Below are 14,474 nucleotides of genomic sequence, written 5' to 3'. Positions count from 1 at the left end.
GAAAATCATTAAGCAACATAAAGTTAAAGCAACAGCCAAGTACCACTGATGAGGCACCACCCGCAACAGCCCCAGCAAGGCCTGTCTAGATTCCAAAGATTGGGGATCTAGTCAGAGAAAAGATCGCGGTTAAGAAGGAATTTGGGCCTTCTTACAGAAAAGCAGTACCTGTCTTGGCAGTCACCGGAACAAGATCAGTTGTGCTACCGCCCCTTGCTGGTAAAAAGGAGAACAGAGTCGTGTCTATCGATCTGGTAAAACCACAAGCATGTGGCCTATAATCAACAGTAGGCCCAGTGGACTCCCAAGAAACAACAGAATACCCAAACTTGCAACAATCCAAGAGGTTCAAACTGAAAGACTAATCACATTCGATCAGCCTGCAGTGCACAATGAAGGACTATGCAATAATGCCATGGAACTCGTGCCTCTTGGAACATAGATTGAAACAGTTCGTCAAGAAACAACACCAGTCTACAATAATGTGGCATCAGAAAGTGCTACCGAGAGACAGATTGAAAGAACAATCCCATCAATTGACAGAACTGCCTCTGGTTATTTCATCAACTTCGACAACTTCTCTGAAGATTTTAACGACCCCGAAGTGATGCCAGAAATAAAAAAAGTCTTTTAAAGAAAAAGCAACGGAACTCTTTCATCAACTGAAGGAAATCTACCTCATTTCCCCTTGGCTAGAGTTCTGGTTCGGTCTAGGTGTATTTTTCCTCCTGCTTTGGCTCATCATGGTACTGTGTTTGGGAAAATTCATTGAAGGAAAATATATTACAATGGACACAGCAAGTCAGAACATCAACCTAGTCCTGAAACCACACAGATCATCCCACGTGAAGAAAAGAGAACTGTCAACAGTAAATGTCACAGCAATTCCAATACCTGGTGGGGTAGTATGGGAGAAAACAGACTATGAGATCTATGGCCCGGTCGAAATCCTGAAGTATCCTCATCAACTAAAGGTTTCCTTAAGTGACTTTGTGACACCAAGTACATTCTCTGATGATTGGGACTTTAACAGTATTAATGATATGATGTCTGATTTAGTAATGTCAGCTAGATTCACAGATCATGATTATTTACAAGGTTCATCTAGTTATGAGCAATTATTCTGTTACACCCACTATGGGGATCATTACTTGCATAAATCTGCACAGCCTAGAAATGTTTTTATGTATAATCAATGGGAACATTGTTCTACACCACCTAAAAGCAGTTCTAAAGCATTTTTTGAGAAATTCAAATACTTCTCAGGGTTTAACACCAGTGATGCAGAAACGTTTCATTATAAACTGTTAGAGAAAACAGGAATGAAAACAATGCTGACAAATTCTAAATTGATATATTCAGAAGCATTTTATGACAAAATGATGACATTTGGTTTTGATTATTGGAAAAATAATATTGAAACGAAAACAATCTGGGGTACAAAAGATTGGCAGGTGCAAGGCATAGAAGCACTGTTTAGAACCTGCATGATACCAGAACAAATGTTATTTTTGAATGACACAGTACACCAAACATCTTGTCTTGGCCTAGCTAAGAACAAAGAACTTAAAACACCGTCTATACCAAAGCCAATACCTGAAAATACAACAGCTGATATTGAGTTAGACGTGTCACAAATTTTACATTTCAACAGAACACATCCTGATTGGAAAAAGTGGTTAATCTGGCCTACAGACACAAATAGCTGTCAAGATAGGTTCCTGAATAAAACACAGGGGTTAAAATTGACCAGATTAGACCCTAGATACTCCCAGAGACAACATCCAGGGATTATAACAACATACAGTGTAGGGAAACTCTGCCTAGAATGGCTAGCTACATCCACACTGGCTGAAATTAAGCAACACTTGTCTTTATTAAAAGATGGTGCTGATTTGCGCGATTTCATTCTTGGACCACGCAAACAGCGTCAAAAGCGTTTCATAGCGACCAGCATCTATGCTGCTTACAACGAGGCTTGGAAAGTAAAGCAAATTGAAACTGCTGAAAAAATACGAGAAATTGATCGTATTAATTTGGAGAAATCACTTTCTGTGGTAGACAATGGGTTAATGACTCTGTCTTCCAGAATATATTCGTTGGACAATATTGTATCCTCTGCCTTTGATGTGATAGACAGAGATTTGCTAATGTTACAACATGGCCAGTCTCAACTACGCTCTATTATAGAACTAGGCTGGACGCTGCAAAACCTTCGTTCAGGCTATGTGCCTTGGCGTTTAATCAACACAACGTCATTATTTACCAGTTTTAACCTTACTGATAAACAGATCAGTTTGGCACAGAAAGGAGCAGACTATACAATCCTGAGCATCGAAAGACTCGAGAGATTACCATTGACAATGTCAGAAAGTCCTGTCATTGAATGGATAATACACGGGATTATCACAATTCCGATAACAACTTTCCGATTTAAAAAGTGCCTTGAATACATACCTGCTGGCCAGTATGAACAATTGGGTAAAGGATATGTAAAATCCATATGGAAATTACCATACACTCATTCTTTCTATAGTGACAGCGACAAAAATGTATTTCTTAGTGGTGAGAACTGTAAACATTCACTAAGCGGTATGCTTTTGTGTCAGGGTATTAATTTACACGGAGCATGTGATGGAAATTCAAACAACCTTTCATGCCACCAGCTAGTCACACCTGCAACTCAGATAGAGCCCTTCTTTATGCAACTTTCGAACGGGAGTTACATTCTAAGAACGGATCACAGGTGCTGTGGCCTCGCGCCAGGGACAAGTTATCTAGTACAAGTAACATCCACGGTCAAATGCTGTATGCAAGCATTGTTTTCGAGCGGGCCTCCAGACATAGTGACTCCCCTCTGGCCTCGTCTGAATCTCTATTCTATACGAATTGATACATTAAGCAAAGTGAAATCTGTGCTTTTACAGACAACAGTGCCTATAACGTCATCTAAAGAGACGTATGATCTTCTAATCGCAAGGACGGCTACTGAGGTCCATGACCTTTTATCAACAAATTGCCCCGTGCATTTCGTAGAAATGTGCAGTCAACTCCTTAACATGTCTAGTGCAACAAGCATCCCAGGCATATTTAAGACAGTCTTTACGGGACTGCTAACACCCTTCCAGGCAATTTTGGGAATCTTTCCTAATTTTGTGCACTCCATTTTTGGTGGCATTCCGCTATTTTTGGGACTCATCGCAGGGATTCTATTTTTGACCATCCTGCTACGTTATGGCAAGCCTCGGCTCAGACATAGCTCCCATGGGAATGGAAGAGACAATCCTAGCAATGCGCTACAGGGACAGGATAACTAACGTCCTCGGATTGGCCAGGCTGAGAGATCTAAACATGACCTGGTTCCTTTCATTCAGACCGATATGGCAAAATTGCATTTTACCTGTGCTACGGTGTATGCTTTGCGGCGATGAATGCGTGTTGGACATCTGTCTTTCACTTCCATCAGCAGTACCAATGGACGTCGATACTTTGCTCAGTCCAATAACGGCTCACGCATTGTGTTGTCCCCAGCGGCTACCAATCCTGATGACGGCATTTGTGGAGACTCCTGTACTACAGCCAAGTGGTAACAGTGGAGCGAGTGACAAAAGCAACATCACCCAGGTACAACGTTCTGTGAGCATTGCTGGTCCTGCCTTCGATGACAGCAATCATTCTCACACCTGCCAAGTTACTGCGCTATCTAATTTGGTTGAACTATCACCTGATTTTGTAGACCAATTCTTTGCGAGCCTGTCTGATACGATGTTCTCACCCATAGAGAAACAATAACTTTTTAGAAGCTTTCCGACACACAGCGTTCCCATGAACTCTGAATTCGGCCTTCAGTTTTGATCAACAAAAACTGCCAGGAGCTTTGGAAATCTATTTTCTTTTGAATTGGACAATTTTTATAATATTGACCTTTTTTGGCACGAACAATTCTTTGCTTAACGTAAAAACTATTCTTAGAGAACAGAAGCTTCACACTTCTATTTCTAAACACATCTAGAGACATACCAACATAACACCAGCCTCTAGCACACATGTTATTACAATGCATTTTTATGTGATGATTTATCTCGCATTTCTTCTGTCAGAGATACTTCATGTGTAATTCCTTTTGCATAATCGTTCATTGATTTCATATACAATACCTTTTGAATGATTACTATGCTTTAAAAAACGTACAGTACCTAAATTCCATGTATTACAAGTACGCCTATTTCGAATGCATTTATGTATTTTGGGGTGGGCAATGTTACACATGCATCTAATTGCTTAGTTTTAGTAATTTTGATGGACATTACCCGTGGAGTGGGTGTTGCGTGCTTATCTAGGTTCCTGATCGATACTGTGACCTTATGCCCCTATTCGGCTATAAATCCATTTATTCCCTATATTGGCATAACCGTTCAAGTACGATTTTCTGAAAAGTCATCTCTGGCCTCACACGAACAGAGCCACATTCCAGCATGACTCTCTGCTACTTCCTTTGCGACCAATTAGTGCAATGACAGAGCAGCAGTCACTATCTGATATTCCTAGATAACACTCCGAGTTCTTCAACAAGATAAAAACTTAGCAAACCTGGAAATCCCCGCTTGCTATGTTTTGATTAGTAATGGAACTCTAATGAGCAACTGATAACTATCACTTCCTAGTGACATCTTTAATTGACGTCTTATGTCCAGCAAACTTGCGTCAAACCCGGCACCTGTCAGGTATAAATATTACCAACGTTGCCTTAAGCAATGTGAGCTGTTGTGAGCAGGAAGCTTGTGAGCTGTGAGCGAGCGAGAACCTGCTGCTGATGCTGGCTGCCTGCATGACCCTGTGTTGGTAAAAACTAGCACTCTGTCGCTGCAGCCTGCTATCCTGTGGTGGTGAAGCTACTGATTACCATTATCGCCGCTAAAACGCGACCTATGGTGCAGTACGCTTGAGGAGCCGTGCAGCCGTCCTCTGCGAAGACATCCAGCTGCCCGCGGACGCTGTCACCCCTCCTTCCTCGACGCGCTGAGAGAAGCCGCTGCCTTTCTCGTGCAGAGAAATCCAGTCCCGGCGCTTCCGGTTTACCCTCGCGGGTGACTGGGATATCGAGAGAGACCCCTGAAGGAGATACCAATCCTCCATCATTCTATTCAGAGGTATGGTGTTGACTAAACCCTTAGACGAGAATTCTTGAAACAAACCTTGGCAAAACCAACTTAACTTAAGCTACTTACTTACTCCCCTTCTCACGTGTTAGGCTTAGGTCAGGCACACTGGGGTAGGCTTAGTTAGAAGCACCAGTTGAGTATGTTAGCCTAATGTATATATGACTGTATATATGTTTTATTACTTTTAAACCATTGTATGGCTAAGAAACCATATCAATGCTTTTACAGTTCTATTTCGCAATACTTATCTTACTGTACGTACTTTTTATAATAACAGTTATAGCAATTGTGGCAATACATTTCTCTTGTACGAGAAGAAAGACTGTTCAATAAATGTTAACCTTTATTGATACACGCCCGTCTCTCTATTCTCTACATACTGTGAAAGTAAACTGCACTAGACTGACTGAGTGAAATCTATGTCTATTGTTTCACACGACCCTAGAGATCGACTCTTGATCTGAGGAGCAAAGTTGTCATGTTGCACGGTTGTTGGAAAACTGAATCCCTTCTTGTCTGTGCCAGGGAAGCTGATCACTTCCTATGCAGAGAAGAAAGTTTCCAGTGACCTCTGAGCTAGTTGGTAACACAACCTAATTAAGTTTAGCATAGTCAGTGGAGGCCTGGAATATCCGCAGTTCCACGTCGATACTACTGTTTATGTTATTCCAATGCGCAGGGCCTAGTGGGAAACTAGGAACTACACTACAATCTCAAAGAACACAGGGTGGTAATCTCCTGCCATAACCAGCATAAGAAATCAGATATAGAGTATAAAAGATAAACTACCTATGCAATAAAGTTACCTGCGGAGCTAGTCGGTGTTGCCAGCAGAATCAATATTTTACAATTGAGTCTGCGCACATTTTCATCAATCACGCCGCTAAGCACTGCATTTAATAACACAATAACCGTATCTCTGTGGCTGTCATGCACAAAATGGAATTACTTCCCACATAGGCCCAAAGCAAACGTCCCACCACACACCCACATGGCGTAGCATGCCACCAACATGGAAGTTGTACCCCATATGTAAGAATTGTAAGTGTTATAAAAATAATATACCATAATAAGTAAACAGATGACAGCTTTCTCTCTCTGTTCTTCCTATGATAATCCTACCCTCCTCCCTAAAGGTCCACGAAATAGCTATTCCCAGTGCGACCCTCTCCCTAACCCCGACACAGCCCCAGAAACATTTCATCCTTCCTAACTCTAAGAGCCCATAAAAAACAGTCATGATAGTTGTTCCTAAAATCCCTAGGGCCACAAACTTCAGCGTTTTCTGACAGCGGGGAGAAGTGTGGCTCACTGGTTAGAAGCGGCAGACCCTGAAGCAGAGATCAGGCCCGGGACCAGGGTTCAATTCCCGACGCGGCAGGGTCTTGGGCTTAATGTCCGCGGACTAGATAATTCTCTCGCCTCGGCGCCTACTCTAATCATGGGTCCCACGCTGCAACTCTGGGCAATAGCTTGCTTAATCTCCATAACAGCCCCTACAACGCTGGGATGCCTGGCTTCACCTTGGGGGTTCCCAGGAGGAGCATCTCACAGGGAGAGCCAGGACCATGAGGTGCACCTCAAGCACACTTTACATAGTATCATGAGAATGCTGTCACAGTTGCAAGTGTGCAGCTTGGAGGAGGCAGCATACCATGTTTTTAATGATCCTAATATAACCAGACCTTTTTTACCTGTAAAGACATCCCGAGCACATGTATGTGTATATGTGCATGGTTTGAGTGTTACATTGTGCATGTCTGGGTGCACTAGCGTGCAGGAGGCCTGTGGGTTTCGTTTTGGAAGCAACGGGCAGATGCATTCACACAGGATGGAAGTGAAGTTACTTCCCAAACAGTGAGTGGATTGCTGACATTCCGAACATTGAAGGTGGGGCTGGACACTGAGGTGGGGAATGAGGATATAAGCTCTCCTTAGAAATTAAATGAGGGCCTTTGAAGCAGTATGCCTAAATACTCCCATTTGGTGGATTTTAGGGGGGCGAAGGGTGGGGACTGCAGTGTTTGTTATCGGAGCATGAAGGACCCTTCTCTCTTCCTGATCTCTGTAGGTGCGATAGACACGCAGAATGCTCACACTTCTTTGTGTCTCTGTTGTGGGTACTCCCACCTGGAAATGATCCTATGAGGTATATCGCTCTAGACAAAGGCAAAGTCTGGAGGAAAGCCAGAGAAGGCCACATTAAAGAAGAATAGACACAAACTGGTAATTAAAGGGCAGAGAATACACATCGCCTGTGAGCCTGCTGTACCAATACTACAGTGGAAGCTGTTGACCCACTGGTAGTTCCAGTTCTTTTTTTTTTTTTTTTTAAACAATTTTTATTGCAGACGCTCAGACATAAAAAGGGTGACAGCGGTAGCATTATTCAGGCATGCCGAAAACATTCAGTATATACGTCTTACAGCCCCCAGCGTTATAACAATACATATTCCATAAATCAGTCCGACCAAATCTTCGGGTCACACTCAGCGCATCCCCGCCACAGTATAATCAGAGGGCGCATTAATCATCTGGGCATCCACTTTTTTGTTTTATTTTAGGTAAACTCCCCCCCCCCTCCCCAACAAGTTCAGATGTGAGTGCAAAGGTGGTATAACATCCGCTCAGTCAAGGTCGAACATCACAATCGCAACAGGGGTACCTACAGTTCTCACCTTCCCCGTCTCCTCCCGCCCCCCCTCTTTCCTGAAGCCTATGGCCGGAGAAACTTTAAACATGCATAGCGTGGTTGATGAGCAATGTCCATTCCTAGCAAGGTCTTCCCGCCGATCTCCCCCCTCCCTCAGCCCCAGGTCCTCTCACGGGCCCCCCCCCCCAAGTCCACCACCCAGCCCATGGTAGTGTCTCCATTTTGACCAAACCCTTTTGAACTTATTCGGGCATCCCCTTGATTTGTACGTCACTCGCTCTGCCGCCATGTAGAGGTCTAATCCCCTTCTCCATTCATCTATAGTGGGTACCGTCTCCGCCCCCCAATATTTGGCAATGTCACGTTTTGCCACCACTAGGGCTAACGTCAGTAAAGGTCGGGGAAGGTCTACATCATTGGTCATGCCCAGTAGGGCCAGCTTAGGCTCCTGGTCGAGCGACACGGACAGGACCTCCTGCAATTCGATGAAAATAAGTGTCCAGTAGGATTGTATTTTCACGCAGGTCCACAATACGTGGAGGAAATCCCCTCCCTCCTGCTGGCATCTCAGGCACCTATCGTCCGTTGTCTTCCCCATTTTAAATAACCGCACTCGGTCAAAGTACGTCCTATGTAGCACGTTATATTGAATCAGGCGTAGTCGAGATTTTATGGCCACCTCCCTTGGATGCATAAGGATTAAGTCCCAGTCAATATCCTCCAGGGTTCCCACCTCTCGCTCCCAAACGGCCCTAAGCTTCGCCAGATCCCCCAGCATGTTGTTTGTGAGGGTTTTATATGTGAGCGGCACGGCCTTGTGGGGTATCTGTTCCTGCAGCAGTCTGCCTTCTAGGGGCGCGTACTCCGGCAGATCCTCAAGATTCAGAGCCTGTGCCCTCCACGCATGGCGCAGTTGAACATATTTAAAAAACTGTGAGCGGTGGAGCCTGTATTCCGCCCTTAAGGTGGCGTAGGTTTTTAGCTCCCCTCTGGCGATGACATCTCCCACCGTGGAAATCCCAATGTCATCCCACTGCTTGAATCCCTTAAGTTTGTGGAGTTCAGAGAGCCACGTGCAGTGCCAGAGTGGGGTCTGCCGGGTGGGTTTCTTATCCCAGCCCGTACGTCTCATCGCCATTTTCCAAGCCCGGAGAGTAATATGTGTGGCCGGGAGTAAGGAACGGCTCGCCGCACCACCGTATAGGTAGGAAAGCATAGGACGTGAGGCCAGTTTGGTACGTTCCAACGCATATGTTGGGTGGTCCCCGGGGGCGTGGAGCCAATCGTTAATGGGGGACAAGTGCTCCGCCCAGTAGTACGCTTCAAGGTTTGGCAGCGAGATACCTCCACTGTATTTATGGCGTTGCAGGGTGGTCAGTGCAATCCTCGGCTGTTTACCCAGCCATATGAAAGATCTGAGGTCGGCGTGTATTCTACGGAGGAGACTGTCTGGTACTTGATAGTATTCGTTCTGCAGGGCATATAAATATTTGGGTAGCACGATCATTTTATACATCGCCGCCCTACCCAGGAGTGTCAGAGGAAGTTGGCGCCACCGGGCCATATCTGCCGCGGAGTTCACCAGTATTTTCTCGACATTTCTGAGAAGTGACAGGTGCCTATCCAGCGTGATGAATACTCCTAGGTATTGGAAGCCATCTGTGGATATTACCAGTCTGCCTGGGAGGTCCCTTTCACTCGCGACCCCCTTGGGGTCGAAAAGGACGGATTTGTGCCAATTTATTGCGTTGCCGGAGTGGCTGCCATATTCGTCCAGCTCCCGGAACAGTTCAGGCACAGAGGTTTGCGGGGCTGTGATATATAGGAGGACATCGTCCGCATACAGGGACAGTTTCTCCTCCGGGCCGTCCGCAGTAGTAAGGTGGAAGCCAGAAATCCTCTGATTTTGTCTGATTTTGGCCGCCAGTATCTCAATGGTCATCGTAAATAGTAGCGGGGATAGGGGGCACCCCTGTCTGGTGCCCCGCTGGATCAAGAATTTGCGAGAGAGTCTCCCGTTCACCCGCACTCTGGCCCGTGGGTTGGTGTACAGCAGGCGAACCCATGAGCGGAATTTTGGGCCGAGACCAAATTTCTCCAAAACAGCCTCGAGGAATGGCCAGTGTATGGAGTCGAAGGCCTTTTCCGCGTCCAATGAGAGGAACCAATGGAGTGGGACCCTATCCCTAACCTCCTGCAGCCAGTTGTGCGTGCGTCAGAGATTGAGTTTCGTGGCCCTATCCGGTAAGAAGCCAGTCTGGTCTAAGTGTATTAGCTCAGGTAGGACCGCCCTAAGGCGTCGTGCCAGGATCGTGGCCAGGATTTTCACCTCTGTATTCAAGAGGGAGATGGGGCGGTAGGACGCGCAGTCGTCCCGCGGTTTGCCCTCCTTGTGAATGGGAACTATGATCGCCAGGGTGAGGTCATCGGGTAGGCAGCCGTCATGATATGCCTCAAAATAGAGGTTTTTTAGGTGTGGAGCTAAGATGTCGGCCGTGCACTTGAAGAATTCCGGGGGGAAACCGTTCGGGCCCGGTACCTTACCAGACTTCAGCCCCGCAATAGCAGTTTTGACTTCTTCCAGAGAGATGTTGGCTTCTAAGGCGGGTAGGGCCTCAGCATCTACCACGGGGAGGTCAACCCGCGACATGTAAAGAAGAGAGTCCCCACATGAGCTCAGTTGCCTGGCCTCGTAGAAGCGGCCATAGTAAACTGCGAATGCGTCTGCTATGAGGTTGTCTGCGCTTAACGTCTTCCCCCTCTCGTCTGCGACTGCCTCCACCCATCTCGCTGCCCTCTCCTTACGACTAAGCCAGGCCAGAAGTTTGCCAGATTTGTCCCCTACATCGTAAAGACGATGTAATGTGGCCAAACGTTGGGTCTTCGCTTCATCCGATACCAGGTCTCGATAGTGTCGCTGGTTATCTAACAGTATGCGTAAGGTGGTCGAGCTCTTAGTATGCAGGTGATCCCTTTCTAACTCCACTATAGTGCGTTCCACAGTTTCTACCTCCTCCAGGGTCCTCCGCCTCTCGTCCCTCAGTCTAGTATTTATTCTGTCCCTTAACACCGGTTTCATTGCTTCCCATAGAGTTACCGCTGAGTCTACTGACCCAACATTTTCAGCTAGGTATACCCGGGCATCTGCTCGAACACCCTTGAGTATTGACTTGTTCGCCAGGTCCCAAGCGGCGAGGCGCCAACGTGCCTCATTCTTGTGTCTATGACTGCCCACCGATATCAGCAGCGGTGAGTGGTCTGAAAGACCTCTAGCCAAGTATTCCGCTGTACCCTCTACAGTCATGGTAGTTCCAGTTCTAAGAATGAAGGGGTGCTCTGTAGAGTTTCCAGGGGACTACTGAGCAACCAGGGCTAGTGACTGCCTGATAGCTGGCTTCCCAGAGGTGAGGGGATATTATCTGGAGTCTGACCTAAGGGAAGAGGTGTTCCTTGTCCTGAAACACCTGTGGATCCTGCCTAGAGGAAAAGGGATAGTGCAGGAAAGTCATGCAGGAGTGGTTGACTTCTAGTATGGGTAAGAGTAGAGCTGTTTTCTCTAGTGCTGTGGGTCAATCTGGCAGCGACTCATGGAAGCATGACTGGCATCATCCAAGCCAAGAGCAGGTCATTGTCACCGAAGCAGAGATTTGCGGCACGGCCAAAGTGTCAAGCAGATCACCCAGTAACCCTGTTGTAGCAGCTGGGGCGCTTACCCAAAGTATGCTTGTGTGGTCTGCACCACTGAATAAGAGGGTATCGCTAAATGGTGGCGCTTGACAAGTGTGTCTGAATTGACTTTGCTGTTTCAGCCGTGGCATTTGCTCCAAGTGTGCCTGATCAGTCTGCACTTCTGAAGAAGAGACCTGTGTAAGCCTGAGTCACCTACCCAATGTGTACCCATGTGTACTATGCCAGTAGTGGTGAATCTGCAGACACAAGGCACTTGCCAAAGTGTGCCCGAGTGACGGCCCAGTACTGACTGAAAGTGCATCACAATTTCACCAATTTCACTGTAGTGAAGCGGATCTCATTGTTTCCTTGACCCAGGGAGGAACAAGCCGCTGAATCCGTGACTAACCCAGTCCAGTGGGAGGGAGGCCCAGCTGCGACCTGCGGGCACTAACGCAGCTGAACATGATGTGCTTGTAGAAGGGCCTCTGACTGAAGATAGGTACCTGCCCACTGGTGTCACCTGACCCTGCTGTGCGACACCCGGTTGCTCGGAAGGAGTGGAGATGCTGCTTGATGAACCTGCAGTGCATCTTCCACCACCGCAGAAGGGCTGGGACTAAGGAGCGGGAGCCCAGAGTGAGAGCTACCTTGGATCAGAACTGTGGGTGAGACAAACCCTGAGAAAGTGAGTGCCTTTGCTAGTGCCTACCAGACAAAAGGAACACCTGTGCTGAAACCTACACTGTTGTACCTTAAAAGGAGGTGGAAGGGGCCATTCTCACTGGGAGCCAGTAGTCCTGCACCAGAGACTCTGAGTAACAGATACTTTATGTATAGTAGTTCATATTGAACTTTACTGTAGTATTACATTACATCCCTTTTCACAAAGATAATCACCGAGCTAGACAATCACATTACTACACTATTTGGAGTGTGTTGAGCCTGTTGTACCCTCACACATCCCTGAGAAGCCGGTGACAGCAGGCGTCGCTATCTCTGATAATCCAGTGCTGAAGGGGTTGTACAACCATGATAGTACAAACAGACTCTGTGACAAGAGAGGCAAACCACCTCTGTCCGATGACTAAGGCCCAGTAGCCCTGCTTGCTCCACTTCCCCCCAGCAGCGTCTGAAAGCTTTCCCGCCTCAAAACTAGGGGTGTGATCCACAAGATTGACAGGGAGGTTAAACTGCTGATTTACTCAAAATCGTGCTCGAGACTCTTAGGTAGAGTATAATATAGTGATTTGATCAAAATCATACAATTTGGAATTGAATTCAGATCATTACTGGCCACAAATTGCCTATAGACCCAATCTCTAACCGTTTCTAAAATAAGGATGGTATTATTAATCTTTTCCAAAAGTGGTCACATGGCTAGAGCTGCCGGCTTTGGAGTTGGGAAACCAAGGTTCAAGCCTCGGGGTCGACTCCACATCCTGTGATTCTGGGCAAACCACTTAATCTCGCCGTACCTACCAAAAATGAACGAATGAATCCTTCTGTAATGTAACTGGTGCTCATGTAAGCGCTCCAGTACCTTCGGGCCGAGATCGCGCAAATAAGAAAAAAATTAACGAAATATAACACAAATAATGACAGTGCGAGGCATCAGATATCCGGAGATCTTGCCTGGCGGATTAGAGCCCACACACAGTTAGTAGAGTGGTAGAGAGCGGGAGGGCACTTGTTTATTATCAGCGTGAACTAAAGCGTGCAGTCGTCATCAACAGTAAAACGTGCAGCACGCGCTCACTTACTGGAGAGATAAGGACGGGTCTTCAGTCAGGAGAGCACTTAAGCTGCTAATGCGTTCCAAGGCCCGTAACTGCCTCTGATTAGGTGAAGAGAGCCGGGGCTATAGGCCTCTCGAGGCAGCGCCTACTCAAGCCTGACGTATGCTCTTTCACCCATCTCCAGCGGCTTTGACAATCTGTCAATGAACGGAGGGCTCGGCCGGCTTCCGCGCCCCTGGAGCCCTGGTTGAGAAAATGGAGGGGGAGATAGTAAAATGGAAGAGAATGGGCTTTTAGACTGCTTGTGCTATGCGGGCCACGTTGACAAGTTCTCGGTGAACCAACGAAGGTCACATTAACACACTCGTTCGTAGTACGAAGTGTTGTCAGGCCTTGATCAACACTCATACCAGACTTGACAACATGACTAAGAACCGGAAGTGATTGTAATTTCTTAGCCGGAAATGTTTTACTGGGACCCAGTGGTGTAATAAAACTTGAGAACCCCCCTATAAAGCACATGGATGGAGGCCTCTCCAGCCCCCCCCCCCAAAACCCCCCCGACTCGGTCTGAAGCGCTGAAGGCCAGGGCCCGCTGCCTGTGCACAGCACAGCGCTGGAGGGGCGACCCCTGGACCTCGACCACCCCGCACCGCGAGGGCTTCAGGGAGCTAATGTTATGCCATGCCCCGTCCGCCCAGTCTTCCCAAATCTTTTTTGAACACTATATATACTCAATAAGGGTTTCCCATATATCCATGGTTGATTGTTAAGGTGATCGAGGCTACCTGTGAAGTGTATGCTATAGAGCCAATGTTACACATAATGGCTGCTTTCTACACCTAAGAGTATTGTATGTGTGATGGCATTAATGATGCCTGATATTCTGCTGAACTAATATGTACGTACAGTCAGGCCTCTAATGCTGTAGTAATTTATAGGCGAACAGAAGGAGTCAGGTCCTAGGCGGGACTGAGGGGGGCTGGACCGTAATATAATGAGGAAAAATAGAGATTGCCCACACCTCATAGAATGAAAAAATGATTCGAAAAGATACAAGTGTAACTCAATGACACATGTAAAGGTACTTTTATTTATACCCACTACTCATAATTTTTATATTTTTTTGGAAAAATTGTTTTTAAGAACAAGAAAAGATACACTTACACGATCAACACAGTGATTATACAAATGCAAACAATTATAAACAACAACAATTCATGAAATACGTAAATACACAGGACAAAAATA

Source organism: Lissotriton vulgaris, chromosome 5 (assembly GCF_964263255.1).
Source record: "Lissotriton vulgaris chromosome 5, aLisVul1.2, whole genome shotgun sequence".
In the NCBI taxonomy this organism is placed as follows: Eukaryota; Metazoa; Chordata; class Amphibia; order Caudata; family Salamandridae; genus Lissotriton; species Lissotriton vulgaris.
The sequence above is the reverse complement of the archived record's forward strand: the minus strand, read 5'-3'. Positions refer to the sequence as shown.